The sequence below is a fragment of the Zonotrichia albicollis genome, chromosome 20, assembly GCF_047830755.1.
Source record: "Zonotrichia albicollis isolate bZonAlb1 chromosome 20, bZonAlb1.hap1, whole genome shotgun sequence".
NCBI lineage: Eukaryota > Metazoa > Chordata > Aves > Passeriformes > Passerellidae > Zonotrichia > Zonotrichia albicollis.
This window is the reverse complement of record NC_133838.1, coordinates 2,386,361-2,411,640: the sequence shown is the minus strand read 5'-3', so window position 1 is coordinate 2,411,640 and position 25,280 is coordinate 2,386,361. Positions and strand designations below refer to the sequence as shown.

Below are 25,280 nucleotides of genomic sequence, written 5' to 3'. Positions count from 1 at the left end.
TCAGAATTGACCAGAACTAGCCTGTACTGGTTTAGGGCAAATTTGTTAAAGAATCTGCAAAGGAGGGCCCCTCCAGAAAGCGAAACCCACACGGCCCCTCCCCCCAACCGGTTCGGGAAAAAATTCCTCGGAGAGAGGTGGAAAGAACCTGTTTATTTGACTGGCCCCGCACCCCCCAGCACACAAAATGAACAATACCCGATGACACCGCTCTGAGAAAGATGGCAAAATCAGAAAGTCTCTTTCAGGGGGGGTGGTTGCTCTGTTCTCAGTCCCTCCGGCGCTGGGGCAGCTGCTGCAGCCGAACCTTCGGTGTTTCCGGGTCCCAGTCCGAAGCAGGTTCGAGATGGTCACAGGAACAGGAGAGGAGAAACAGTCCAGGAAGCAATGTGGACTGTTTAGCTAGAACTAGCTAATAAGCAGAGGCAGAAAGCAGAGCAGAAGCAAGAGCAGAAAAAGAGAGCAAGCAAAAGCAGCAAGCTGAAGCTGGAAGTGAAAAAAACAGCCTTATGTACCGCTTTCCTCTGTGTCCCTGATAAGAGAAACCCAAACAAAACTTCCACTCTTCAGAGCCGGTCTTAAAGGCACAGAACAGATGAATGGGGATATACAAGCATCATAACGTCACCCCAGGACATAGCCTGACGTGGCTCTCCATTCACAGTGAATCTAGATGTGTGTGTCTACATCACTGGTGTCAGTGGCTGAGGTACCTCAGTGACATCCAGATTAGCTCCCCTCTGAATATTTTTGAAGTTGTCATTCCTCCATACTTTGTGAGAACATGCAAGGTAGCACAAAAACCCTACAGAGTCCAGAGCAGTTCATCTAGATTCTGTGCAATATTTATACTCCATCCTTATAAACATGTCAAATGTTTTAATCTACACGTTAGAAAATGAGCTTTTGAGTGCACAACATGAAATTTTTGATTGACAGTGCTTTTGATGACAAATGGGTTTCATAAGGAATGCATTTATCACCAGATTTTTCTCATACCTTGTAAAATTTTTTTCCTTACAAAAAAATTCAATTAAGGCAAGCCCAGGTCAACTGATTAACAAGAGAGTGCATCTGCCAACAACGTGGATCTGTATTTGCATATTTTTATCCTCAGAGTACATTTGGAAGGCTTTTTTATCAACTGTCTAGTCTGAAAAATTGCATTTTTACACAAGAGAAAGCTTAGAAACTGCTGAGTTTACAAACATGTCCATTAGATGGCAAATAAATTTCACCTCAGCATCCTTGAAATACAGGCAGTGTGTACCTCTGAAAAAAGTTCATGATGCTTGGAAAGAGCAAAATCCATAAAGTACTCCTTCCCAATAGCAGGCTAAAATGTGTGTGCACTCAGCTGCCTCTGTCTAGAATATTTGCAGTCAATGGGAACAGAGGCGCTCTCAGGTGGGAAGGGTCAGGTGTGGCTGCTCCCTGGCAGCTGCTCCGTGGGGATTGAACCGGGCCCAGCAGGGCTGGGTTGTTCACTCTTGGCTTGGTGCTGTCTCCAGGCAGCTGCAGGGCTCTCCCCAGGGAGCTGCAGAGTGCCCCTGTCCTCAGGCTGGGGGCAATCAGGGCGCTGAGACAAGAGGGGCACCTGAGGGGTTCCCTCGTGGGCAGCCAGTGCTGCTGGTCAGCGCTGCCTCGCAGGGAGCGGGAGCTCTGTGGCCACAGGAACTGCCGCTGGCTGTGGCACCTGTGGCACTGGGGAGCTGGCGCTGCGAGGCAATTGTCAGCTTCAGCCTGGAGCTGGGCCTGGCTGGGGGCGGCTGGGAGCAAGCAAGAAGCCCCAGGAGCCAGAGAGCAGGGAAGCCTCTGAGCCAGTGCCAGTTTGTGCCACACGGAGCCCTGGCTGGGAGATGGGGCTGAGGCCGCTCCATGGCGGGGCCTTGCCCGGGGCTGCAGCGCCCATGGCCAACCCTCTCCTCACAGTGACCTCGCAGACGGCCCCTGGGGCCAGGCGCCGAGAGGAGCCACTCCGTGGGCGTGGGCAGAAGGACAGAGCCTCTGCAGACCCTCAGCAGTCCTTGCAGGAGGCACTCTCCTTTCTGGGCAGCGATGACTGGTAAGAAAGGCCCCGTTCCCTCTGTGACCTCTCAGTGTGAAGGTCGGTCAGAAGCGTGTCTTGCTTGTGCCTCGGAGCCCCGAGAGCCCAGAGGGCCAAAGGGCACTGGTGAAACCACTCCAGAGTAGAGAGAGGATGAAGATTGGAGAGCAGCCTTTTCTTGGCCTTTCTCTGCAGCAGTGCTGCAGCTGCAGCAGCTCTGTGCTGTTTCCTTGCTTTGCCTGCTGCTCCATGGAGCTGCAAAGGAAACCTTGAGGGAAGAGAGAAAGCTCTGGAAGGAGTTGATTTGCTGGCTAAAGGCAAATCAGGCAGAAGGCAAATCAGGCAGAAGCAGGATGGCAGAAGTTTTGAGTGTAGAGATTTGGGTGCCTTGGGCCACCGGCCCAGTGGGACTGAGTAGGATCCTCTCTGCTCCCACTGCGGACAGCAATGGCAGGTGACAGGGTCTCCCCATGACCTCCTGCATGGCAGTTCCAGAAGCAGTTCCAGGGAACTCCTTTTTCTGAGAAATGGACTGAGCTGTGCTTTCAAGTTCCTCAGCCTGCCATTACTCCTGAAGGGCTCAATGGCAGAAGAGAAGGAAGAAGAAAGGAAATCCTCTAGGTATTTTGCACTTTTGGAATTCAACTTCTTCCTACTCACTGCTTCATATGGACCTGAGATGTTTTGCCAATACTCACCATGTGTCCCAAAATTATACACAGCCAGAGGTGATAACTGTACAAATGTTAGCTGATATTGGTTTTCTTTTTGATGGCTTTTTGGTCACTCTCTGCTGGATGCTTCATTCACACAGGGGCAAGGAATCCATTCCCACTGGGATAAGCATGAAAAATCTGCCACGATGCATCTCCTTGTGCAGTCACCTTTGCTTTGCCCTTTCTCTTCTGCTTTCTCTTCCCCATTTCTCTTTGGTGTCTTGTGAGGTGCAGAGAGCTTCTGCAGGTGTGGGGGGTCCAGATGACACTCAGGTTGCCCATGGGATTGGTCACCAGCCCTGGGCTGGAGCCCTGATGCCTCACAGACCTTCCTGTGGCTGATGGCCTGCACAAAGCAAGTGCTCAGAGACAGAGTTGTTTGCACCTTTTAAATATCCTGTTGCTGTTGTGGGGGTTGTTTTAGGTAGGGGTTTTTGGGAAAAGCCAGAGTTTCCACAGCTGTTGCCCAGGGGTGGAATCTCCTAGGACATCCTGCTGGCTTTTTTGGGGAATGTGTGATGTGGAGTGGAGGGGGTGACAGAGAGGCCTAGATTGTAGAGTGGAAACTCAGCTCCAGAGTGGCAGTGCAGACTCTCCCTGCTGAATGCCTGCTGGGGCTGACAAAGAAGGAAAATGCCCCAATAACAGCCCGGTGGCACTGTGTCTCAGGGACAGGTACAGGGAGGTGACAACAAACAGCAGCACGGCCCGGTCTCACAGCTTCTTGGAAGCAGTGACAGAGGGGCCTCATGTGCCAGAGATTTCAGAAAGACTGTCTTCTGAAATGGCCACTCTGAAACCCCTCTCTTTGCCTCTTGGGTTTGTGTATGCTTTTGACAGCCAACACATCCTGGGGCAACGCGTTCCACAATTTCATTAAGCAATCCATAAAAAGCACCTCCCATTGTTCAACTGAGCTGCCAGCCTGGTCATTTCAGAGGGTGCTGCCTTGGTGGAGAGAAAAATCAATCTTCTGCCTTTCAGGGAGCTGAAGGAGAAGGGACTTTTCACCATCCAACACCTGGCTGGGTCCCATTCAGAGGTCCTGCTTTGTCGACTTCGTGAGGTTTGCTTGGCAGTTACCAGCGAGGTGAGAACATTGTTCTGAATTGCCCCCATACTTCATACATGGTGTGTAGAGTAGGTATGTGCTTGCTCATCTCCAGGTGTGCTCAGGGTCTGCCTTCATTTCTAGTTTTAGACCTGATATTTCCAATGTCTATCAGCTATCTGTAGGATCTGTGGGTACATGCAGCTGTATTTACTGGCAGGTCGGGTATCTGACACTCATCTTTGAGTGTGGTGCCCTTATAATGCAATGTGCAAATGCAGAAACTGAGACACTAATGATGTTGTTTGCCAGAGTCCCAGTCTCTGCCCAAGTTGTAATTCAACACTGTAAATTATTCTGCAGAACTGAACCTGTGTTTTCTGTTTCCTGGCTGAGTGCTTCAACTGCTGGTGTTGCTTTTTTGAACAGGAGGACATGATTCTTTTGTCTTTATGACTTGTGCATTTATTATTTGAAAGCAGCTCTTAATTTAATTTTCTAGTAAAATGGCCTAAAATCAAAGCTGTGGACATTTTAGAAGGGTTAAGCACCCAATGAAATTCTTATTTTAGGCCTGCAGTGAGCAGGTCTGAGGCCAGAAATTGGTGCCAGAGTAAGTGCCTTTCTGTGCTTGTGCTCTCCTGCTCTTCTTGTTCTTTTATGTTCCTCTGGAAACAGTGGGATGTGTGGTCATTTCCTGGGACTTCTGTTGAAGCCAACTGGTTTTCTTTTCAAGGTGATTCTTATGTTTCCCGTCATGACTTCCCCAGGTGACCAACCTCCGGTCCAAGGTGTCCTACTCTGCCGTTGTCACTCTGGGAGAGCTCTTTATGACCTTGAAGAAGGACATGGATGCTGAGGTGGATGAGGTTGCTCGGGTCCTTCTCCAGATGGTGTCCAGCTCGCCAGAATTTGTTCAGAAAGCAGCCAGTCAGACCCTGGGGATCATGGTGGAGCATGTGACTCCTGCACGAGCAATGACTGCTCTCATGGACATGGGAGTCAAGTAAGTTCTTTTCTTTTAGTGATATTCTTCACCTTTGTGTGTGTGGGAGCGAGAAGGGATGAGAGAGAGAATGGGAATGCTGGGAGGGAAGGGTCCTGTATCCTGCATCTTCTGTGGACTCAGTGACTTGATTCTCCAACCAACCTCACTTCTTTCCTCTTGTCACCTATTTCTGCCCTCCTGCAGCCCATTAGTTCTCAGAATCACAGAAGTGTAGAATATGGGGAGTTGGAAGGGGCCCATCAGGACCATCGAGTCCAGCTCCTGGCCTTGCCCAGAACAGCCCAAGGGTCACACCAAGTGCCTGAGATTGTTGTCCAAATGCTCCTTCAGCCCTGTCAGGCTTGGTGCTGTGACCACTGCCCTGGGGAGCCTGTTCCAGTGCCCAACCACCCTCTGGGTGAAAACCCCTTTTTCCTGATATCCAAACTAAAGCTCCTCTGACTCAGCTTCCTGCTGCTTCCTGGAGTTCTCCCAGTCTGTCAGAGTTTCCTAGATGTGGTGACTGATGGGGAAGTGAAAGTGCCTGCAAAGGCCAAGGATAGAGCCTTGTGCTTTTGTGGGAAGAGGGACAATTGCAATTGCAGCTGTGAGCAGTGTTTGGTATTTCACAGTGCTAACCACAGAGGCCCTGGGAAAACCATGTCTCCTCATGATGCCATTAACTTGAAAAATGAGGAGTGTCCTTGCTGGAGTGTGGAGCACATGGGGGACAATCTGCTGGGTGTGGCACAGCCTGCACTGCAGGTGCAGCTCCTGCCAAAGGAGTCTTGTATGACTGTCCTGGCCTCAGAGCTCTGCTTTCTCTTCAAACTGATGTTTCATGTTAGCCTTGAGATGATGAATCACTTTGCAGGCACCTTCACAGGCTGACTGCCATGGGACAGTTGGAGCAAATGCTGCCTTAAATGTTGGTGCTGGGCCTGATAGTTCCCAAGAGACACTCTCTAGAACAGGACAGCCTGGCTAAACTGCCTGCCACCCTTTCCTCAGCTTTGCAATAGGGTAAAACATTCAGATGGATCCATTGCCAAGCCCCACAGAAGAAACAGGCTGCATTGCTGGATATTCTGCAACTTCATGGCCCACAATATGTTTTCCCTGCATTTGTTGTTTTCCAAAGGTCTGCAGATTTGGGGATAAATGGGTGGAAAGAGCCTCAATCCTGCTGCAGCTCTGTGTACTGGGTGCTCTCTGATGGATCAGCATCAATTGTCTCTAATTTCTAAATTATTCATGTCATCTATTTCTTTAATCTTTCTCCGAGTAAATACTGTGAAAGAAATTGAGTATCAGACAGTGCAGGGAGACTGAATTCCTCCCTCTTCCATGCAGGCAGGCCTTGTGTACAGTGCTAACTTGGTGTTTAGCTGAGGCCAGAACCTTCTGCAGGTGTCTGAAGGGGCAGGGAGAGCCCAGGCTCCTTCCCCCAGCAAGGGCAGGGAGCAGCTCTGGCCAAGGCCGGCGCTGCTGCTGCTCCTTGTCCCTGTGCCCAGGGTTTTCTCTCTCCTCCCCAGCAGCCGCCACGCCCCGGTGCGCGAGTGTGCGGCCCAACTGCTCCTGTCCCTGATGGAGAGAATTGGAGTCACCAAGCTCGCAGGCACACCCAGGGCTGAGAGGCTGCCACACGTGGCAGGGAAGCTTGCTCAGGACTGTCACAAGGACACAAGGTAATGATCTTCATTTCACCTCCCAAAACAGGAAAACCGTTTTGTGTCTGGCTATAAAGGTGAAACAACACAAGAGTGGAAACTAAAGGGAATGTGAACTTACCTCACGTTGTGAATAAGGGTCATAAAATCATGGAATATGCTAACTTGGAAGGGACCCATCAGAATCATCGAGTCCAGCTCCTGGCCATGTGCAGTGACCCTAAGAGTCACTCCATGTGCTTGAGAGCATTGTCCAAACTCTTCTTGAGCTCTGTCAGCCTTGGCACTGTGACCACTGCTTGGTCTGGGTTGCCTGGGCAAATGGCTGTACTGGGAAACCTTAGGTTGGCCAGCAAAAAGGAACATAGCCAACTTTTTCCTGTGGCTTGAAGGATTCTTTACTGAGATCAAAAGAGCTCAGATCAGCCAGTCCAACAGTTTTGATTTGCCTTAGGTGCACAACAGAAAGGCAAAGTGTTGGCTAATGTTCATCACTGAAGGATCCCAAACATGCATTTCTCATTAACTTCAGACTATCCTAGAAATATGTCAGGGGTCTTTAGCCAATCTTTTCCGACCTTCTAAACCTGTTCTGAAGATTTCTAGAATGCTGTTATCTATGGCTCAGTGAGCTCCACATTTCTTCTTGAAGAAAACTGTGGTTTCCTAGTGGCAAAATCAACCCAAACCACTAAAATCCCCTTCCTTGATGATGAAATTGCCATTAATAGCTGCCAAGAACACCAGAGCAACTAGCTGTCTCTGTGCATACACATAGTATAAAATAATCGCATGAGGTGTTTTGTCCTGGCTTCCCTGCCAGTTAAAGAAAGGCAAATTATTGTGCAATGGCAGCAAGACACTGCTAACAGGCTCTGACAACAAAGCAGGTGTGTTTTGCTTGGTCACTGGGATCCTTTGATGCCACAGAAGCACACCCTCAGTTTCAGAGTGAAATTATATTTTTCTGTTGCCCCACATTCTCCTCTTGCCTCTTGTGTTCAGCTCTGTACTTCACTGTGCAGTGTCAAGTGAGGTAAATCTCCCTCTTTGCTGAGTAGGTAATGCCTTCTCATGCAGGGATTGCACCTGATGAGTTTAAGGCATCAGCCTCTTCTGTTAACACTTTTCCTGTGTTTTACTTTTGTTTTTTGTTTCCTTCCTGCCTTCCTTCCTTCCTTAGGCATTATGGACAGGAGATGGTGAAGATGTTGCTCAGTCATCAACAATTTAAAATGCTTCTGAAACAATCTCTTCCCCCCCGTGACCTGGAAGATATTCTGACAAGAATTAAGAAGAAAGTAAGTGCTTGGCAGGAGAAATGTCTCCTTTGTGCAAGTATTGCCACTGCTAATATGAGATCAAACATACCCAATCTGTCTTTAGCTCATTCTTCTTCTGCTGAATCATTTTGCTCCTGGGAATGAGCTGTTAATCCTCAGCCTGTTCATCTGCAGACCACAAAGGAACTGATATTATTAGGGAAAAGGTGGGGTTTTGAATGTTTTCAATATCGGTCACAAAGAGGAAAGGGAAAGAGGAGAAAATGGGTTTACATTTAAGCATAGGCCCCCACCATGCTCTCCCTACTCTGCCCCCTGTAAAGCAATTAAGTGAGAATTGTGCTTCTGAAGATAACAGAGTCTTTGCAAAGGACACTGGAAGTAGTAGTGCCAAGAAAATTTCCACATTTACAAAAGATGTCCAGGTCAATCCTAGTTACTACAATTACTGTCTGTCTTTTGGGAATACTGCCCTGCTGTCCAGCCCTGTGGAGCTGGAAGAAGCTTGGTGAATTCAGCAGCATCCACTGGAAAATCCTTTGTTTGTTTGATGGGGAGGATTTTATTTTTTTAATCGACCTTACAGAAGGGAGCCTGCCTTTGTGCAGGCACAGGGAGAGTGAGTGTTGAACCAAATCAACTTCCAACACAATGGGCCAACCCCCAAAGAGTCCAGTTTTTTCTGCTGCTTCCTTCATGAACACTCATTGCCTGCCAGTTTGCATTACTCCCACTTATGCTCAAGACTAAGGAATTTGGGATTTTAGATTGCTGCTCTGACTGGTAGCATCCATAATCTGCCTTGGGCTGTTGAAAACAAAGAGTTGGCATCACTGAATCTCTGGTCTGTTTCCATCTGTAAGTTAGGAAATGTTTCCCTAAGCCTTGGTAGCAGTGATCCTGGTTCTAACTTGTATTTTAAACTGGGAATTTCCTGTTTTATATTCTTAAGATTGATTGGGTTTCTCTATGTCTTTGTAGGGGATGGAAAACCAGAAGGCTGAAGGCCCATCTGTCAAGGAGCCGGTGAAGGAGAGGAACGATGGCTCAAAGGAGCCCCAGGCCACATTGTCTGCTAGCAAACGGTACTGAGCACTTTTGTCAGATGTGACAAAGCACGTAACAAGCTTTACATGTCTCTTGCTCAGGAAAATATTTCTGGCAGAGATGACCAACGCCACAGATGGTTTCCTTTCCCTACAAATGCTCTAGGATAAAAAATGTCTACTTCTGCATTGTGCTGACCACAACTTCTCTGGAGGGCTTTCTACAAAAATTGAGAGACAAAAAGACACCCATTGGATGCAGCTCAGACAATCCAGTGCAGTGGCAAGGGCAGTGTTGTGGAGGTTGTGAGAGGGTCAAGTCTCTGCTGCCTGACTTGGGACAAGTAAATTCAACCAGGGCTTTTTTTCATCTGAGTGGAGTCTTCTTCAGATGGGTGTTGTGATGAGAAATCTCAGTCTGGAAGAAAGATGCCATTCCACAAAGATGCAGTTCTCATCCATGTGCTTTGGCCTGGCTAAATCATGCTTTCTTACCCTCATACAGTACCAAGTTTGAGTAGCAAAGAGCAAGACAATCCCTGAACAACTTCAGTCAACAGGTGTCTGAATGTGGACTTTTTGTCTTGATATTCCTGTACTTCATGTAATTTGCTTGATGGACAGCATGTTTCGTTTATTTCTGTGCTGCAACCAGCATTTAAAACAGGAATTGCTCCTTGCTGTCTCTTCCTGGCAGCTGCAGAACCACTTGTACCTGTTCTCCTCTGATAGCAGAGGGGATTTATTTAGCTCTGTCCTGCTCAGCAGTGGCAGGAAAGTGACCACATGCCTCAGTAGCACAGCTAGCATCTTCCTGTGCTCATGGAAGAGACAGGTTGATCAGGAGAATTGTTCTCAGTGGGGTTGTTAAGCTGTGCATCTGGTCTCTAGGGAAGCAAATGAAATGTGAGCGTAGTTCTGGGATGTCTGGCTTTTGTTTGTATTTCTGTTACTGATTTTCTTAATCTTTCAAATATGGCCCTGTTTATCTGTTCAGAATGCATCTGAGCTACTTTTCCAGATTGTCATGCCTGGTTGTAGAGACACTTCTCCAGAGTGATGAGTTTCCTTATTCTAAGACACACACATCCCATATGAGGAGGCATTTAAACTTGGAAATAGTGTCTCTCTTTCTCCACAAAGCAATGTGACTTGTGTGCCCTGGAAGCCATATGAAGTAAGATCAGATGCATCTCATCCTTGGTTTTCCTGAGTGAGCACTGGTGAGAATGTCACTGGCAGATTGTCTCCAGTAATGATTGCCATGAGGTCCACGTTGTTCTTCAGAGCCTCATGATTTTCCTGCTTGAAATCACATAATTAGGAAAGCTGCCCAAGATGTTTTGCTCACAATTATCTGAAGGTATTGTCTGTGGCTGCAGCTCTGTCCATAGAGAGCAGCAGGCACAACTCTCCCAGGCATTGTCCTGGGGAAGGCTGTGAGAAGATCAGAGAAAAGAGTGAGAAATAATTCTTATCTTCACTTGCTGCACCTGTTGTTGTGAACATGTGGAATGTGTCATGGCGACTTGTTTACCAAAGGGTCATTTCTTAACTGGCCATTGGTGATGGTGTTTTGGATTCAATTGACCAATCTGGTCTGTCTGTATCAGACTGTCTGTAAGGGCGATGAGTTTCAGTATAGTATAGTATAGTATAGTATAGTATAGTATAGTATAGTATAGTATAGTATAGTATAATAAAGTGATTGATCAGCCTACTGGAATCATGGAGTCAATGCTAATTATTTCCACTATGGGGATGCCATGCTACGATAATTATCACCACCAGGTCCTCATTTGGTTTTATTTTCCAGGGTGAAATCTCCCTCTGATGTACACCTCCTACACCATGCAAAAGCCCAGGTCACGTCACCTCCAGCTGTGGATGAAACGGAGCTGCTCCAGAAGCTTTACCATCTCCTGGAAGCCAAGGGGTTTCAGACAAGGATGGAAGGAGTGGAACTCCTCCGAGACCTGTGCAAAACCAGCCCCCAGCTCATCTCCACTAACATTACCCAGGTATGTAGGGTATCTTCACTGCTCCTTTCCTTTAGTTCCTTTCCTAAGCCTGTAGCAGTAAAGTTAATTCAGTGTGTCTTGGCACTCTGTCCTGGCTGTTTGGGACACGCTGGTCCTTCTTACCCAGACAAATTTAATTCAGGTCCAGGCTTCAGGACAAGTTATTTCAGTCCAGCTGTATTTGTCTGGCAGGTGCCTATTGCTGTTCATCAGATGATGGCAGAATTTTCTGCTGGTGTAACTGCTGCTCTCTCCTACTGCCAGTTGGGTTAAGTGAAGGGAATCCAGCTCCTGAAAGCATGGCAATTGTTCTCTAGACCAAAAATGGATTTGCATAGGGAAGAGAAGTATCAGGCTGGGTTGGTTTAGACCCAGTTGTTTTTTCAAAAACAACAATTCTATATACTCCATCTTGTCTTACGCAGGCACAGCTCTGGCTACTCATTTCCATCCTTGTTCCTATTCCTCTTAGTAAAGACAGTGCTCACCCTTTTTGGGGGTCTTTTTTTCTCTTTGGAAAAGGAGGAAAAGAACTAAGGACTCATCTCTGCCTTTTCCTTCCAGTAGCTGCTTTTTCCCGTTTTCCAGGGAAAGGTGCCTGATAATGTGGCTGTCAAGGGACTGAACCTGCTCTAATGAGAGCTGAACAGCACATTTCATTTCAGAAGTCCACCTGTTACTTAGAGAAATGCTCTGGATCCTGGAAGAGTTGATCAGAGCCCTGCACTTCTCCAGACACTGGCTCTGAGTCAAACAAAAGAAAACTTAGATCTCCTCCAGCTATAATTTTGGCAAAATCATAACTGCCCTCAGCACTTGAGGCAACTGTATGGAAAACTGGGCATTGTAAACATCTGCTTGCATTGAAAGCAAAGGTTGTCTTTAGCATTAGTAAATGGAATTGATTTAATGATTTATAGATGGAGAGAAATACCATAGGAACTATTCTGTCCCCAGCCAAACCTCCAGAAAACAGAAGAAAATCTTTCAACCAGCATGAGGTTGTGCCACCATTGCAGTGAGTGGCCCACAGGAAAACAGTGAAATTGTGCAAGCGAGGGCTGACCTGACAGAAAGGATCACTTTCATCTTTGACATTGCTGACTGCTACATCCACTCTTCAAACAAGGACATTTGAATCCAGCTTTCACATTGCTTGTTCTCTTTACAGATTTTTGATTATTTTGTCCTGAGAATATCTGACAGCCACAAGAAAGTGAAGCAGAGGGCGCTGGACGTGCTGGCTGAAATCACAGGAGCCCTGAAAGATGCCTTGAGCCCGGTGATCGTTGTTTTGGTGGAAGGAATAACAAAGAACCTGAACTCAAAGGATCCCAGGGTTCGTGGGGCAGCTGTGAAAGCACTGGAAGAATCCATTGCTCATTTGGGTAAGGCTGAGCCCTGGCAGGGACTCTCCTCAACTTCGTCTCTGTCTCTCCTGCACAAGAGAGCGCTGAGTGCCTTGATAGCTGCTCTTGTCTGTGGAACGCTCCAGCTGACACCCACCAGGGGCTGTGCAGGTGCAGCCCTTATGCACCATCCCCAACAGGCTGGAATGGGATCAGCATTTCCCAACAGTCCCACGAGCCCTTGGCTCTGTGCTGCTTGTCTGAAGAGCAAGTCCTGGACTACAGCTCTGCTACACTTCAGAGGCAAAGGGGGTTTGGAGTTTGCTTGGGCCCCGTCTGACTTCCCAAATGAACAGCTTTGCTGTTGGCATGAAGGGACAGTCACCCATCAGAGCTTCTGCAGGGCAGCCCACCTGCAAGGCTCTACATTAGAGGCATTAGCTGCCTATTTTTCACTTTTCTCTTTGTCTTCTATTTTCAAAGTGGAACTTATGATTCACCAAGTTCATTTCTTTAGAACAAACAGGTGTAAACCCAGCTGTCAATGATGCCTTGTTCCACATGTTGTTTTGCATGGGGCAAAATGGCCACAGCAATTAACTACATAGGCAAGGGCTGCTCTAAATTCCTTTGCCACACAGATTTATGTCAGCTCTGAGAATGCTGCACTGGGGGAATATGCCTGAAAAAAATGAGTGTTGAAGAGGCAGGTCTTCAAGAGGAGTTTCCACTTTCTCCTCCCCAGCTGCTCTGTGAACTCAGGAACTGCCTGACTCAGCGTCTTTCTGTGTCCCAAGTATGGGGCTCTTCCTTTTTGCTCTGGAATGCAGAACCTTTTCACTGCTTCCATGTGACTGAACTCCTGAGGTCCCTGATGTGTAATGTTTTAACACAGCTCCTGCTACAGCAGACAAGTTTGGATTTACAAATGTGAAAGGAGAGCTTTTCTTTTGGAATTTAAAACCCTGCCAAGCAGGCTGGAAGGAAAGAAGAAAAGGATTCAAATATGCGCACAAATGTACTTGATTTTATAAAATGGGGTTGGCCCTGCCCTTTCCCTCCCCACTGTCCTTTCTCCTGTGACCTGAGAAAAGTGAGCAGAAACATGTGTTTCCCTTGTAGATAAAGTGTCACTGCTCAAAGAGTTCAGCTACCAGTGGAATCACCTGAGTGGCCAAGCCCTGCTGGATGTTACCGGGTGTATCACAGGTATGGCCTCCGCTTCTGAGCCAAGAGCTCTTCCCAGGGAGTATTTACAGGGAATGCCTGTGAGTAGACAGCAGAGCAGCTCCTCCAAACCAGGAGGTGCTGAGCTTGTCCCTGCTGCCCCATGGCCAAGGCAGGTGGGTTTGGCAGGTTTTCCCTGGCTGCTGCAGGGCTGGGCAGCATCTGAGATGGGGGCAGCGCTCGGCCTGGGGCTGAGCTCTCACTGGGGCATCTCAGAACCACCTCCAGCAAAGGGAGGGGCTAAAAATGCCCCAGCTGGCTCCTTTCTCAGAAGCTCAAGGGACATCTGTGATCTTTGAGGGGAAATGGTGGCCAATTCTGTTTCAGGGCATTGGTTTGTTTTGTCCTCACAGAATTCTTGTTTTTCTCTTGGAAAGTTTTGAGGCTGAACCGTGCAGATCCTGTGCGGGGGTCACAGCTTAGGCCAAAACTCAACAGAGGTATCAGAGGCACGGGTTTAGTGCAAGGCAGCCTCTGGGGCTCAGGACAGAAGCAGAGTGCTGAGGCTCCCTGCCTATGCTGTCACAGTGGCCTTGGACTGAGCCTTTCAGGGTGTGCAAACTGTGTCTGCCTGTGTCAGCGCTGTCCAAAATGCTACAAATGCAGCTGATAATTGATTCCTCAGAGGAGCTTGCTATGGCAGCAATAGCAAAGGAATGGAAAAAGGATAATCTCCATATATAGTAGAGAAGATGATTGATAGCCTTGCTTTAACTGGGGCTAAATCCACTGTAATTATGCCAACATCTTTCAATGCAAGGTTTAATACACTTTGTGTCTTCATTAGGAATCTCAAAAGGGCATGTTCAGAGATTGGGACTGTCAAAGGCCCTTTAAAGAGCATTTGAATACAGTAGATCTCCAGCAATAGGGAATTTAGTTTAACAGTTCTTTTGATCTCTTTTTCAAATAAAGGAATTATCCATAAATTAGGACTACTTTAGAAAAAGCAGATGTTCTCTCTGAGATTTAATAGGAACAGACAGCTGTTCCTCACATTCAGTAGTCACTGATGTCTTTAATTGCATTTAAACTCAAATGAATTCCCATTTTAAAATGGGTACCATAACCCTTTCCTGCTTAGCAGAATTGGTTTTGGGTACTTGCAGGAGCTCTTTCAATGTTGATGACTGCTGGTGGATTAACAGCATAGAGAAAATGAAGTCTCTTTCACCACAGAATTGTAAATGGCTGCTAGATAACATTTTGTCTGATCAGAAAATAAGAACGGTCTCCAGAGCATTTCAGGTTTTGATCTCTCAGCCAAATCTGCCATGCAAGAAGCCTGTTGGTAGTAACTTTTTGTCTGTGTTTGATACAGTTCAGTTCAGAAAATGAGCAGAGAGATTCCAGAGACAATTTGAGAAAACACTCGTGTTTTGGTTACATTTCAGTCCCCTGTGTAGCATTTTTCTTTCTCTATGCCCCTATTTCAGTGGACATTATAAGAAAAAATGCCATTACCATTGGGAGGGGAAGTGGCATTAAAATGTGGAGATGCTCAAATGCCACAGCAATGGGGTCTGGGTAATTCCCTAAGACACCCTGAGGTTTGAAACAGCTCTTTGTTGGAAGCCCCAAAAGCATTCTGCCAAAGACACCAGCTGGTCACTGATGTTTCTCATCCAACTGTCACGCAGCAGCCATCTCTGGTGGGCTGGAGTTTTGAGGTGTGTTCTAATCCTGCCCTTTGCTGTGTGCCACTGAGCAAAGGGAAGAGCCAGATTAGACATTTGGCACTTGACATCAAAGTTAGAAAAATTGAATCGTCCCTTTTATTAGAAATCTCTCAATTTCCTTGCTATGGTGCATTTCCAAATCTTCAAGTGTGGGTTTAGACAACTTCTTAATGGAAATAAAAGGCAGTTGGACATTTCATTCATTGTTCATACAGAAAGAGATTGTGAAATAATTTAGTAAAGGTAGGAAGTCTGCCACAGGGACAAGGTGGTGGTTGGAGCAATTAGTCCTGCGGGGTTGGTGGTTCTGTTTCCAGGATGCTCAGCTGCTTTACCCTTTTCTGGACCAAGGGGCTGTGGGTGCTATTTTGCTGATCTTGGCCAGAGAGGCTTGCAAGAAGCAAAAGCAGAGGTAGATCCTTGTTTGCAGTGAGGCTGGTGGGTAAGGAGCTGTGTCTCTGTCCCGGCAGTGCTTGTGCAGGGGGTTCATGCCAGGAGCCCTGAAGTCATCCAGCGCGACGCCCTGCCCGTGCTCTGGTCCTTCCTGGGGAACAAGGCGCTGCCTGTGCGGAGCGCCAACGTCCGCACCGTGGCAACCAAGCTCGCCTCTGCCCTCTTCAAGGTGATGGGCACCCAGCTGAAGAAATGTGCTGCCAGCAAGCCTCCACATGTACAGCAAAACCTCTCCAAACTGTTGGGCTGGTGAAGGCAAGATGTTCCCCAGGAAGCTGAGGAAGCGCTGAGTCGGACATCTCTGAATTTGCCTTTTGAGCTGTTCCAAAAATGACTAAATCCTAAGGAAGGGTGTGCATCTGCTCCCACTCTCTCCATTGCCCTTCCTGGTCATGGCATGGGGGGCATGAAGCAGCTCCAGATGGAGGACAAGGTGAAGGGCAGTCAGGGCTCAGCCTCACACAGAGGTGAGGGGGGAGCTGGGCCAATCTCTGCTGGGAGGAAGGGTCTTGTGGCAGCCCAGAGAGGCTGTGCACATTGCCAGGGAACAGCTGTGCCCTGCATGTGCCCCTACAATGAGCTGTGCTGCTGCCAGTGCCCCTGGAGCTGTGGGGCTGCTGAGCTGTGGGGCAGGCAGAGGAGCAGGAGGGTGCATGTGCAGCTGAGCCATTCCTGGAGAGCACAGGACTCGGGGCTCCCTGCTGTCCCAGGGCAGCCCAGAGGCCAGGCTGTGCCTGTGCCAGCTCTGGGCAAGTGGCTCAGGGTTGTGCCCTGGCCTGCCTCAGTGTCTGCCAGCAGGAGCATGTTTCCCTGTGCAGCTGTTTAGACATTTCCAGGAAATGTGTCCCATTAAATAGGGAGCTTTGGCTGCTTTACATTTGCATGGAGGCCTCTGTTTAACTTTGTGTCTCCACTTTGCAGATCTGACTGGTTACAGTCTTACCGAGAAGTTTTCTCAGGACAATTCAGATGTTCCCTCACCCACAAAGTCCTCGCCTCCCATCCAGAAGAGCTCTCTGTCCTCCAAGCTCAGGAAGAAGCTGCCACCTGTATGGAGAGTGTTTGAAGAATAGGATTAATGTGTTAGGCTTCATAGTTACAGCTGTACATATGTTCTGATCTTTAGATGTAGTTATGAATTAAAGTATTTTGATTGTATCTTTAAAATTTGATGACATATTTTTAATTGTATATATTTTTTAGGATAAAAAAATTAAATAAATAAATAAATGAATGAAATTTTAATAAACTAAGAGAAGAATGTGAGACCAGGACCTGCTAGCCTAGAGATTATGGGAGTGCAGCTCACTCGATGTGCCAGTGTCTCACCACATCCTTTTCTCATTGGGCCTCTCCTCTTCCTCTTTGGCCATGTATTCTTTGTGTCATTTGTGCTGCTCTTTGTAACTTGGCATTACTACGGGGTCACACACTGACCTGTTTGAGGGACAATGGATCCAAAAGATCCTGTATAGTCAAAGGTTTTTGTCTTGGTTTGGAAAGACAGGAGTCTGCTAAGGAAGGCAGGAGCCACCCCTGAAATGGAGAATGTAAACCCTCCCCACCCCTCTCAATTGCTATAAATTTTAAATTAAGGGACTCTCAGGCAAAAATATGGGAGCAGGAAATAACAGTTCTTTAATAGGTAAGGAAAAAAAATGGATAAAATAAACAATGCGTTACACTAGAACAACACTGACAGAGTCAGAACCCAAGCGGACACCCTGTGGGGAGTTGGTGGCAATCCAATTGGAAATGTGGCTGCAGCCCTCCTGAAGTGTCAGGTGTGGTTCTGTTGGAGCAAGGGGGATCTGTAGAGAAGGATGTATTCTTCCTCTGAAGATCCAGTAGAAGAAGAGAGAGCTGCTGTTCCTCTGGGGAATCCAGTGGAGAAAGCCATGCTGGTGTCTCAAAACCTCTGGATTATATCTGGGTAGCAATGCTTGGCTCCTCCCTCTGGGCAGAGCATCTCACAGTGGGATGTTATAGTTCTTATCAGTCATGCAGTGACATTCAATAGCCTGTTCTCAGCAGATGTCTCCTCTCGAGGGAGGAGTGGGAGTGAGTGCTCAGAAAGAGAGATAAGGCAAACTGCCCACTTGACAAAAGACAGCTGCCATACAGATGGTAATAGAATACATCTTGCCTTGCAATCTGGAACATTATCCACCCCTTATTCTATTTCCATCTGCATCACAATGAAACCTTACACACAGTTCTCACTTAAGACTACGTTTCCCTGTGGCACACAACGGCTTTCTCCATCTTTCTGCATTACCCACCAAGTGCAAACAGGTCCTTGAGCAAAAACAATTCCATGCATGGGTTTGTCTTTGCCTGAAGTGGGAGTAATCCAAACAGTTTTTCCTAAAATACCTTTCACGTGTACAACAGGGACTTTATCTCCACCCACTGTGTGCAGGGGTTCAGACTGGGCAGGACCAGCTCTATTTATGGACCCTCTGGTGTTGACCAACCAGGTGGCTTTTGCTAGGTTCATTTCCCAATTTCTAAAAGTCCCCCCCGCCGAGTGCCTTCAGGGTTGTTTTAAGTAGTCCATTGCATCATTCAACTTTCTCCGGCAGCTGGTGCATGATAAGGAATATGATATATCCATTTAATACCATGTTCCCTGGCCCAGGTGTTGATAAGGCCATTCTTGAAATGGGTCTCATTGTCTGACTCAGTTCTCTCAGGGGTGCCATGTCTCCACAGGATTTGCTTTTCCAGGCCCAGGATGGTGTTCCGAGCAGTGGCGTGAGGCACAGGGTAGGTCTCCACCCATCCAGTGGTGGCTTCCACCATGGTCAGAACGTAGCGCTTGCCTTGGCGTGTCTGGGGCAGTGTGATGTAGTCAATCTGCCAGGTTTCCCCATACTTGTACTTGGACCACCGCCCACCATACCACAGGGGCTTTACTCACTTGCCCTGTTTGATGGCCACACACATCTCACAGTCATGGATGACCTGAGAAATACTGTCCATGGTTAAATCCACCCCTCGGTCTCATGCTCACTTTTAGGTGGCATCTCTGCCCTGATGGCTGAGGCATCATTGGCCCATCAACCTAAGAACAACTCCCCCTTATGTTGCCAGTCTAAGTCTTATCTTTGACACCTCCATTTTTGCTGCCTGATCTACCTGCTCGTTGTTTCAGTGTTCCTCATTAGCCAACTCTTGGGGACATGAGCATCCACATGGTGGACTTTCACAGGTAGCTTCTCTAACTGAGAGGCAATGTCTTTCCACTCATCAGCAGCCCAGATCGGTTTTCCCCCAAGCTGCCAGTTAGCCTTTTTCCACCTTTCCAGCCAGCCCCAAAGAGCATTGGCTACCATCCATGAATCAGTATAAAGATAGAGCTTTGGCCATTTCTGTCTCTCAGCAATGTCCAGGGCCAGCTGAACAGCTTTGAGTTCTGCAAGTTGACTTGATCCACCTTCTCCTTCAGTAGCTTGTCCAACCTGTTGTGTGGGGCTCCATACGGCTGCTTTCCACTTCTGGTTCATCCCTACGATGTGACAGGAACCGTCAGTGAAAAGAGCGTAGCGTGTTTCTTCTGGGGGCAGTTGGTTATAGGGAGGAGCCTTTTACGCACGTGTCACTGGTTCTTGTTCCTCTTCATCATTCCGACCAAAGTTCTCACCTTCTGGCCAGTTTGTAATTATCTCCAAAATCCCAGGGTGATTCAGTTCACCTATACGGGCACGCTGTGTGATCAGAGCAATCCATTTACTCCATGTAGCATCAATGGCGTGGTGGGTGGAAGGAACCTTGCCTTTGAACATGCACCCCAGCACCGGTAGTCGGGGTGCCAGGAGGAGTTGTGCTTCCGTGCCAGTCACCTCTGAGGCAGCCTGGACTCCTTCATAGGCAGCCAAGATTTCCTTCTCTGTGGAAGTGTAGTTGGCTTTGGACCCTCTGTAGCTTCAACTCCAAAATCCCAGTGGTCAGCCTCGAGTCTCCCCAGGCATCTTCTGCCAAAGGCTCCAGGACAAGCCATGGTTCCCTGCTGCAGAGTAGAGCATATTCTTTACCTCTGGTCCTGTCCTGGCAGGGCCAAGGGCTACTGCATGAGCGATCTGCTTGATCTGGGCAAAGGCTTGTTGTTGTTCAGGGCCCCAGTGGAACTCATTCTTCTTGCAGGTAACCAGGTAGAGAGGGCTCATGATCTGACTGTATTCGGGAATGTGCATCCTCCAAAAACCTATGGCACCCAGGAAAGCTTGCGTTTCCTTATTGCTAGTTGGTGGGGACATAGCTGTGATCTTGTTGATGACCTCAGTGGGAATCTGATGCCGTCTGTCTTGGCACTTCACTCCCAGGAACTGGATTTCTTGAGCAGATCCCTTGACTTTTCTCTTCTTGATGGCAAAGCCGGCTTCTAGCAGAATCCTGATGATCCTCTCTCCTTTCTCAAATACTTCCATTGCTGTGTTCCCCCACACAATGATGTCATCCATGTACTGCAGGTGTTCTGGAGCCTCACCCTTTTCCAGTGCAGCCTGGATCAGTCCATGGCAGATGGTGGGGCTGTGCTTCCACCCCTGGGGCAGTTGGTTTCAGGTGCACTGCACGCCCCTCCAGGTGAAAGCAAACTGAGGCCTGCATTCTGCTGCCAGAGGAATGGAGACAAACGCATTAGCAATGTCAGCAGTGGAGTACCACTTTGCTGCCTTGGACTCCAGCTCGTACTGGAGTTCCAGCATGTCCAGCACAGCAGCGCTCAGCGGTGGAGTCACTTCATTCAAGCCACAATAGTCCACAGTCAACCTCCATTCTCTGTCAGACCTGTGCACAGGCCAAGCGGGGCTGTTGAAGGGTGAGTGAGTTTTGCTGACCACTCCTTGGCTCTCCAGCTCTTGGATCATCTTATGGATGGGCATCACAGCATCTCGAGTGGTTCTTGTACTGTCGTCGATGCACTATGGAAGTGGCAATTGGCACCTATTGCTCTTCTCCCGTCAGGACTCCTACTGCAGATGGATTCTCAGACAGTCCAGGCAAGGTGTTCAGTTGCTGCATGCCCTCTGTCACTACAGCTGCTATCCCAAATGCCCACTTGAGTCGTTTTGGGTCTTTGAAATACCCACTTCGGAGGAAGTCTATGCCCAAAATACATGGGGCCTCTGGGCCAGTCACAATAGGATGCTTCTTCCACTCATTCCCAGTCAGGCTCACATCAGCTTCCACCAAAGTGAAATCCTGGGATCCCCCTGTCACACCAGCAATAGAAACAGACTCTGTCTCCACATGTCTCGATGGGATTAATGTGCATTGCACAGCAGTATCGACCAAAGCTTTGTACTCTTGTGGTTCCGTGCCAGGCCAACGAATCCACTCAGACCAGAAAACACGGTTTTCCCTGGCCTCTACCTGGCTAGAGGCGGGGCCCCTCTAAGCCTTCTTATCTTTCTTTCCCTGGGCATATGTCTTGGATGTTCCTTCAAGGGGATCGGACATGTCATCATCATCATACCTGGCAGTTCGGCTATGGGCAACTGGAGCTGCTTTCCTTCTGGTGGCTTCCTTCAGTTCATGCACCCGTTGTGCCAGAGCAGCAGTAGATTTTCTATCCCATTTCTTCATGTTTTCTCCACAATGACGCAGGTAGAACCACAGCTCAGCTCGTGGGGTGTACCTTCTCTTGCCATCGGGGTAACATCTGTGTTGGCTACCAGAACCTCTGATCTGTACTGCTGAGATTTGGAGAAGGTCTTCTTTAATCTCCTCTCTGAACTTCTTATGATTCTCCTCTATCTTGTCCTCTAATTTCTGCAGACATGTTTCTACTGCTGCAATTCTGGCATGTGTTGGGCCATGCACAGCATCTACATATGCTCAGAGCTTCATTGCCATATCCAGCACAGTCTCATCCCTCTCATCCCACTTCATTATGGCTAAGGCAGAAGCATATTCATGTGGCACAAGTCGTACAAGTTTCCGCCACATCACAGACGTGCATGGTACCAAGTCTGGGTTCCTAGTTGTTACATCATCTGAGAAGATAATCTTTGCCACTGCCATTTCTCTCAGGTGTTGGATCCCTTGCTTTATGGTCTTCCACTGGGTTTGTTGCATATAGAGATCATCTGCACAGGTATCTTTGTGCTACATTTTCCAAGACCTGTGCCCAGAGACTGTGTGGAGTAGTCCCCGTCATCATTCCTTGGTCGATGACAGGATCCTGTGACAGGGATCCCAAATACCTTGCTTCAGTGCCATCCAGAATTGTAGCCTCACCTGCAGCATCCCAGAGACGGACCAGCCAACTAATTATGGATTCATCAGGTCATTAGGTGTAATCCTTCTGTAGGCCACAAAGGTCCTTCAGAGAAAAGGACTCAATATTGGCTTCTGATCTTGCGCCTGCTGGTTTGACTCCTGATTTTATGTCAGGAGGCATTGAGGGTCCTTCTCCTGCTGCATCATCATCATCATCATCATCATCCACTGGTCGATCAGTCTTGTCCATGCATTTCCCACTTCTAGTGCTGGTAGCAACAGCCATTGGTTGAGGCTTATTGTCTGGTTTAGCTGCTGGCTTAGGCTCACTATCTGGTTTAGCTGCTGGCTTTGAACCTGGGCTGTTGGCTGTAGCCTGACTGGGATAGCTGATTTATCTCCCTGCCCCCCTGCCTCTGTCTGCTACCCGACAGTATCTAACAGAGTGGGATAAGCATAGGCCAGGGCCCAGCTTATTGCAATGAGCCTTTTCTCTTTAGAATGATCATGGCACTTTGTTTTTAGGTATTTCCCCACCTCAGCTGGGTTCTGAATTTGTTCCCGTGGAAAATCCCAGTCTACAGGATCAGAATATTCCTTCAGGGTTTAGCCTGTATTTTCCCATTCTCCACACCACTTAGGATTTTTCACGCCTGCATCTGCTTCTGGGACAAGGGTCTCACCAACTCCTCTGGATATCTCAGCCCTCATTCTAGAGAAGCTGCAGACCATATAGAGGAAGCTTGATTAAATACCAGATTAAATACCAGAAAGATGGTCTCTTTAACATTCAGGGGAAACTGAACATTCTCAAAAAGTGGCATAACAGATTCAAAGGAGAAGAAGGAAAGGAAAGGCTGGAAAGCCTCATTCCCTGCTCCTCCTCTAACAAACTGGGTGCAATTACTAATAAATTCCCAAAACATACTACTGGAACTGGGATGCAGGGTAGGACGAAGAAACCATAAACCATAAATATCATAAACAGACTCCAGTATCTTTGTAAATGCCCTATAAATCATTATCACCAAGGCCAGCACAACAGCTATTCCAATCCGTGCCGCACTACCATAAAAATTACGGGTTATGGACAATAATCCTAGTGACCAGAAAGGTATTGAAACCTCAAAAAGCTCTAGAGACCAGAACCACGTGAAGGCCTCCACCCCAAGAGACATTAGGAATTCAAGCAACATGGCTACTGACTGCTTTAACTTACTAGAGAGTGAGCACAACCAACATACAATCAATAGAGCTTTTTTCCACCTTCTTGAGCCATGCATTGGGCACCAATAGATGTATTTGTCCTGGTTCAGAGCAAATTTGGAAGAGAATCCCAAAAGGGCTCCAGTAGCAAAGCAGATTAAATCAGCCCCTTCCCCCAATCAGTCCTGGAGAAAATACCTCCTTGGAGAAAGGTGGAAAAACCTGTTTATTAAACAATAAAACCCCTTGCCGCTCCAAAAGAGATGACTGAGAAACTGAGAAAGTCCCCTCCCTGGGTTGCAGCTCAGCTCACTAAGTCTCTGATCAGTCCCTCTGGTGCTGGAAATGTCGCAGGCCAGGCCTGGCCCAGTGGCCACAGATGTAGCTGCCGGTGCTCTTCTGGTGTTCAGTCCAGAGCAGGTTTGAACAGCTCCAAAGAAAAGGGAAAAAAACCCACAGTCCAGGGAACTTCTTTGTCTCCTTTGCCTCAGCTAGCTAAACTAACTAAAAGCAAAAGAGAGCTCTGTCCCGCTGTCTGTCCATCCACAGACAACACAGTCCAGAGCAGGAATGTGGAGAAGTGAGTGCAGTGTCTGAAAAAAACCTGCCTCTTCTTCTCTCCCCCTTCACTCTCTGGAACAAGTCTTAAAGGTGTACAACTTATTATTCAGCATAAACAGAATGAGACAATTGGGGATAAAAGCATCATTTAGTCAACCCACGACACCCACCCATTACTTACTTTTTTCTTACTTTCCCAAGCTTGCTGACAAACTTGCTGAGTCCTGATGACTCTTCTTCTTGTATCTCTTTCAAGGATATACCAACCCAATTTCTGAATATGTCCATTATTCATTGTTTGTGCATGTGTCCATTGTCCATTAGTACAAGCAGGCTGGATTGTGCTTTGGCTGAATATGGGCATTGTCTAACAAAAACTCCTCAATCTGCAAAAACTCTCAATATGTAACCATACTGAGATGACTGGAACCACACAGGAACAACCAGGACCATGCTGAGGAGAACTGGGACCACACTGCAGGTAACTGGCAGTGAGTGAGACCATGCTGGGAGGGACTGGGATCATATGGGGAGTGACTGGGACTATACCAGGGACAACTGAGTTCAATTGGGACCATACTGGGAGTGTCTGTAACCATAGGGGAGTGATGGAAGCACACTGGGAACAGCTGGGCCCATGCTAGGACCAACTGGGATGACTCTGAGAGGGACTGGAATGATGGAGGGATTGACTGGGAGCAACTGGAATGATGCTGAAAGCAACTGGGAAGAAGTGGGAGTGACTGAGAACAAGCTGGAAGCAACTGGGATAAACTAGGAGAGACAGGGAGACACTAGGATCATACTGGAGGCTACTGGGGTCATGCTGGCATTGACAGGGAGCAACTGGGATAACACTGGGGGCACTGAAATCGTACTGGGAGTGTCTGAGAGCAACTGGAATTAGACTGCAAGTGACTGGGATCATACTGGGAGTGGCTACAATCATACAGGGATCAGAGTGGGTGTGATTGGACCCTGACTGGGGGTTACTGGGAGTTACCAGGCCCATGCTGGGAGCCAACAGGGGACATAATTAGAGGAACTGGGAGCAACTGGGATAAAACAGGGGGCAAGTGAACCACCCTAAGGTAACTGGGAGTGCCTGGCAATGACTATGAGAATGTTCAGGGCAACTGGGATATACTGGGAGTGTCTGAGCCCATATGGGTGGTGACTGGGACCGGACTAGGAGCCACTGGGAATGTGCTGGGGAAACTGGAAACACGCTGGGGGCAAGTGGGAAGGACTAGGGACCTGGTGGGAGAGACTGGGATCATACTGGGAGTGCCTAGGACTATGCTAGGGACAACTGGGAGAACTGGGAACACACTAGATGAAATTGGGAAGAACTGGGACTGTGCTGGGATCAAATTGCATCATCATAGGGAATGACTGGGAGGGACTGGGCTCATACTGGGAGCAGCCACTGCTGGCCCTGGGACCCTCCAAAAACACCTCCTGGGGAACCCGGATGTCCCCCCGAGGGCCATCTGTGGCTCGGCTTTGGAGCCCTGCCAGCTCCAAACTTCCCCTGAAAAAAATCCCAAACCCAGGCACCCCCCAGCAGGTTTGGGCCGAGCTCCCCCTTCCCCGGGCACCTGCAGGATGGGGGGTGATGCTCCCAGGGCTGCGGCGACTCCAGGGTTCCCTCTCCCCTTCTCCAGCTGCTTCTGCTGCCGCTCAGCCTCTTCCTCCTCCTCCTCCCCTGTTCCCGAAGGTCGAACCGTGAGGGGAAAGGGGACAGGGAAAGGGCGG

The 25,280-nt window shown here is 48.2% G+C and overlaps 1 protein-coding gene across 1 annotated transcript in view; it reads right to left on the bottom strand.

The window, feature by feature from the left end:
- LOC141731337 (uncharacterized) overlaps positions 1-25,280 on the bottom strand; it is a 306,819-nt gene that overhangs the window by 146,717 nt on the left and 134,822 nt on the right. The window lies entirely within an intron of this gene.